Consider the following 6,332-nt stretch of genomic DNA (forward strand, 5'->3'; position numbering starts at 1 on the left):
TTATGATAATATCCCTCTTAATTAGCCATAATCATATCATTTTCCTCTAAATTATGGGAAGAAAAAAATTCCAAAGAAATTTTTTCCATCAGACATGTTTTTCTTGCAATCCAAACAATGGATTTGATTTGATTTGATTTGATCTCAATGAGAATGAAAATTGGATAATATGTTTTGGGAAATGATTTCGTGTTCTGATAAAGATGCGCAGCGCACCTTGTCGTTTAGTATTTAAAGGTGTGGAAGAACTTTTGAGAACCCTAATATTCTTCTCACAGCCCTTTAAATACTAAACGATAAGAACCCTTTGATTAGGGGTGTAAATGGATATTCGGAAATTCGATTACCGTCCGCATCCGAATCCGTTTAAAGCGAATATTATCCGAATCCGTTTCAAACTGATATTATCCTAATCCGTTTATGAGATATCCGGCTCATAGCGGATGAGAATCTGGTAAATGGTATATCCGATCCGTTTAACATCTGAATCCGAGAAGTAAATCCTTTTTATTTATTATTAATAATATCATTAATATTTATTTTTAATAATGACATACTATCTTTTGTTTCTATAAGAAAAGTGAATATTCTTTTTAGAAAAAAAATATAAAAACAAAAATAGCCCAAACCCATTCCATCAAAATAGCCCAAACTCATTCCATCATATACAAAAAAAAAAGGAAAAACCCAAAGACCACTACCAACACTATCATCCATCCCCATCGCCTCCCTCTCTCTCTCTCTCTGCCTTTGTTTTAAAAGGAATAAGAGGATCTCATATATTTTAGGGTTTGAGAGTTAATTTTGTAAAGAGAATGTAGAGGTCTAGTTTTAAGGTTTGGAAAATTCATTCGAGTAAGTAGGAGAAAAAAGATAAAGTGCTGCAATAAAATGTTCGAATTTATCGGATAAACGGATACGGATAATATCCGAATTCGAACAATATCCGACGAATACGAATTCGGTAATAGATATTAAATATCCGTCGAATCCGAATCCGAATTCGGATAGTGTATACTGTAATCGAATTCGGATATAGCCATATCCGCTCCGAATTCGATCCGTTTACACCCCTACCTTTGATTAGCAGCCGATAAGTGAATGCATGATTAGAAAGGTAAAATCCAATGGTCCACGTTTAGATGGAAAATCTACTTTTTTTAAGGGTTAGGATCTTCCAAGGAGGAATGGTTTTGGGGCAAGGTACATCCACGGTCGACAATGACTATAATAAGAAAAATATGAATTTATAGAGTGCTTTGGAACTTCTGATCGGAGTGGATTTGCTATGGTTAGAGATGTAAAGATGACTTAATACCCTGAGTATCAATGTATATTTAATAACTTAGGCACAAGTGGGTCCACCGGCCAAAGATCTCAATTGTTCATCTGATGGCTCATTGTGTATGGTTCATTCCCTAAACATTTACCTCATCGAGTCATCTCAGCCCTCCGATCAATTGGCAATTATGTGAATCCTCGGTTTTTTCTCTTCTTTTTTTCTTTTTTTTTTTTGGCGTCCACTTAATAATAATAATAATTTCATTTCTTTGTTTAAATTTACCAAAAATAACACATTTTTCGTTCTTGCGCAGAAGAAAATTTTAAGTTTGTGTGCCTAGAAATTATATGTTTACTATAAATTTTATTGCCGCCGGCTTTTTTTTTTTTTTTTTTTAATGGTACCACTGGCAATATATATTTTTCAATTTTCTTAAATTTTTTACTTTAACATTTCTGCCAAAAATTCCATCACTCAAAGGGCAGGAAAAACATTTCTTGTGAAAAAAAATTCCTAGGAAATGAAAAAAATCCTTGTAAGGGATTTGATAGGGACCATCCCAAAAGGCATTTCGTGGGACGGCTGTTGCATGAGAGAGCAGCCACCTCAGATGAATTAAATGAATAAGACAAAATCTGAGCCTATGTGGCTGCTCTCTCATGCAACAGCCGTCCCGCAAAATGCCTTCTACGATGCTCCCTAGCAAATCCATCAAGCATGTTTGATTGTCATTTACACCTTTGACCACGAGACAACTTCTAGACATCATTATTGGTTTTTATCCTACGTGGCGGATATGTTCCCTCATAATCTTCTCCTCTTTTTTCACCAAAATGGAGAAATTTATTGGATAGGGATTAGGAGAAATTCTTGTCTTATTCTTCTCTCTCTTCCACCTATATTTTGATAACGACACCCTACATCTTCCGCTAATTTCCTCGCGCAACCAAACACTACTCGCAAATCCCCCTCATAATATTCTCCCCATCTTCCATTCTTGTCTAATTCTCTTTGACTTATTTTGCTCCTATTTTCCCAGCCATCAACAAGCAACCAAACAGAGCTGGGGAGATCTCTGGGAGATCTCATGCAATTGAAACTCCTACAATCCCCGCAAAACAAGCAACCAAACAGAGCATTATGTAAATTATAAAACTCCCTAATCCTAAATTCCTAATGGCATCCTTTGTAAGTCCATGCCCTACTTTTACAATTGCATCCAATTGGGGTAATAAATTATGGACCCAAAAATGGCCAGACCCAATTTAATTGAACTGGATGGGGAGGATCCGTCGGATCATCCATGTCCGTTGACCCAAAATTGTATGATTTCCTTTCTAGTTTTACCTCACAGGACATCAATACATGTAATTATGATAAGATGGGTGATCAAATGTAGTGTATTTATGATGTCTAATGTATGAATTTAGTTCATTTTCAACAAGAGGCATGATGATATTTCACATATTGATTGGCTCTGAACTAATGATGCCCCCCCTTAATAATACTCACTCTCTCTTTATTGAAAATCCTTAGCCCTCTTAAATTAGATTTCTTTTTGCAGGGGGTCTTTGTCTCTGAAGGATTGAAGATCTAGGATTAGGGTTCCATAAATGTATGCCGTGTTGAACACAATCCATGGCTACTAATGAACCCTTCCAGCACTCTATCCATGCCTATTAAATGAACCATTCGAGTGCTCTCAATGACACTTTGTTGGGCATTTGAAAGGACAAACCTTGGTGGGGATAGTTTAATTCAGTTGTGGTGAGAATTTATACGGTGGCTATATGCATGTGCATGTGCATGTGCAGCCCAAAAATACAATATGGCCTACATGGTTTGGGTGATCCAAACCATTCATTTGTCGGGCACACCTTATCTACCTCTGGGCCCAACAAAATGAATGGTTTGGATCACCCAAACAGTGTGAGCCCCACTGTAATTTTGTGCTTCACCTGCATGCACGGCGCGATATCCAAATTTGGTGGACGGTCAGATTCAAATGGATCATAATCTAGACACAAAATAAGATCTGAAAAAACCCTCCACCTCCACTCCTAGGTAGATCCGTTGACACCCCTAGTCATTGGCTAAAAAAGATGGGGCCCACATGAGAAGATGGGCAATAAGTAACTCTCCCATCCCACTGATTCATCACTAAGTTTAAGGGCATTTTATTAAACTTAAATCAAATTTCTTACTAATTAGGGTTATAACTTATAAGTAGGGGAAAGAAAGTTCACCAGATTTGGGTGTGACTGGAAATATGAAACACACCTTCCTTGCCCAAAAAACACTCCTTTAATGACATGAAAGATAATTCTCAAAATGGTGGGTGCACCACACCAAATTAATTAATTATAATCATTTAACTGAGCAGCTTGCATGTAAGTTTCTGACAAACATTTAGTGAGTCGCATCATGTAACAAACAAAAGGATTGTAGTTGCATGCCTATGGACTATGGTTATCCATTGGAGTGGGGCTCATCATTGATGGCTAATAAACTCACCCACCAAATGACCCTAGCCATCCGATCTGTGGTCTGAAAATGCAAATTGAGAATCAGACTCTCAATATTTCTAGTATGATATCATGTCCAGGACTGTCCAATGAGTGAATTTTGAACTGTGGCAATGACAGTGAGAAAACCTTGTGCCCACTTTCAATTGCATAACTTATCTTGTAATCCTTGGCATAACTTATCTTTTCTCCCACTTTCTGAGAAAATTTGTGCCCAGCTTGACTAACGAATCTTTTTTTCTCCAAAACTTTTTTACCCTAGCCCTGTTTGGACTTTGGATTGTAAGAATTTTTTAGAGAAATTTAGAAAAGGAAAACTTTTTTTTTTTTTTTTTTGAACTGGTGAGATTTTATTAATTAATCAAGCAAGCCTTCAACCGAAACACTCAAGGAAGCAAGAGTACAAGCTAATAACAACAAAAACAAACACTCTTTCCACCACAATTCATGTTTTATTTACAGAGAGACCTTCAATTTATAATGATCTTTCTCTAAATAACTCATAACATATCATTTTCATCTAAGTCATGGTTATGAATTTTTTCGCCTAAGGTTTCATTTCTTTGGATGTAAAATTTGTTTTAAGACCATTTTACGTCAAAAGATAAGAAAAAAATTTCCCTGAGAAATGTTTTTCCTATAATCCAAACATGGATTGGCCTACATTTAAAGAACCCAAAAAAAAAAAAAAAAGAACACAGAGGAAAAGAAAGAAAAGAAGATTAGGTAAGTATCGTGCAATATTCTAATAAAACCCACTAAAAGGCACTTTCATGATGATAAAGGTCTACAAAAATCAATGGTTCATATTTTTCTGGCAAAACCCTTAACGAGAGTTGATGGATGAAGGGCCTATGACCATTCAAGGTGTCCCCGATAGCATTTTTGCGGGATCTGACCACGTACACGAGACAAAAATGGGCCCAATAAGTGTACAACCCCTTTCTTTCTAGCATTTTCCATATTCTAACCTGGGGAGAAGAGCCCCTTCTTGTTGTTGGTGAAGGAAAAATTGCCAATGGGGGACACTAAAATACGAGAATTGCCGACGGGGGATACTCTTTTGAAAAACTGTTAAGAGGGACGAAATGGGGTTATCAAGTCTCTAAAAGGGGTTATCAACCCTCTAAATGGGGTTATCAAACTCTCAAAAGGGGGTTATCAACCCTCTTTAACATTTTTTCAAAATCGTATCCTCCCGTTGGCAATTCCAGGTTTTTTGTGTCCCCCATCGGCAATTTAACCATTGGTGAAAGATAGGTACAAGTGAAATGGTATAGCAGTCCATGTATTAGTAAGGATCCCACCACACTCATCAATAGGAACATGCATTTGTTCCCAAGGAAAACATTTCATGGGAAAAACTTTTCTTTCCACAATTTAGAGGGAAATGGTATAATCATGATTAATTTGGAGGGATATTATCATAAATTAAAGACGGCACTAAGTAAAAATTGAATAGGGTTGGTTCTAGTTACCTCTAAGGCTCTGTTTCTTTCGATGTAAAAAGGGACGTAAAATTTGTTTTTTACATCGAAAGAAACAGAGCCTAAGTATGGTTGGTACAACTTATCTTTTTTTTATGTGCATGGGTAAAAAATAGGAAATTTTAGAATGTTTTTCCATTCCAAACTTTTCCAGAAAATTCCTGCAATCCAAACAGGGCCTTTTGGTAAACTATTCTCATTTCCCTTCTAATATCTCCACTTGCTATATTTATAGTAGACCTTGCAAATTACCTGAACTAATAACATGGTTTTTACTGTGTCCTTGAATATTTAGATTTAAGAATACCATCTTCTCTTGTAACATGCTTTACTCAATCTTCAACCCGCATACTACCAAGAAAAACTGAATAGCTGTAAACATATAATGGCAAATTTAACAAGCTTCACCAGAAATTCGTTAGTCAGATCAACCCTGTTGGAACCCCTGACTTGTATCAGCAACAGTGCCAGAAGTAGGACTCATTATTATTACAATGATTAAAAACTTAGATAGTAAGCATAAGAAAATAAGTTGTGAGAAACCTAAACTAACCCCAAAGTACTAGGCTCCTAATTTAGTTAATTGTAATAAATTTTCTACCATTTTCTAAATTTATTTTGCAGGATCGAAACAAAAATTTTTCCCTATTTTCAAGGAAAATTCAAGCCTACTAGACCTTGGATTTTTTCATGAAATATTATTTTCCAGGAATTTTTGTACACCTTATGTTTTGATGGGGCAGGGCCTACCATTTTATATCCATGCATAGACTGCATAGTACGTGTGGAACCCACCATTTTACACCTCAATGACTAGCCCGCCATTTCTAACCAAACCCATGCACAGGGTGGGGTCCGCCAGTTTACACATGTTTTGATGGTGTGGGGACTACCATTTACACCCATGAATAGCATGGGCCACGAATGCTACAATAAAAGTACAAATAAGAATGATCACATTTATCCCCCAGCCTGCTCTTATTATGTGGTTAACATCCTCTTCAATCTCTTCTTCCTTATGTATGATTGAACCAAGAT

The sequence above is a fragment of the Tasmannia lanceolata genome, unplaced genomic scaffold (genome assembly GCF_043159265.1).
Source record: "Tasmannia lanceolata isolate RefF3 unplaced genomic scaffold, GAP_Taslan_0.1 ptg000005l, whole genome shotgun sequence".
NCBI lineage: Eukaryota > Viridiplantae > Streptophyta > Magnoliopsida > Canellales > Winteraceae > Tasmannia > Tasmannia lanceolata.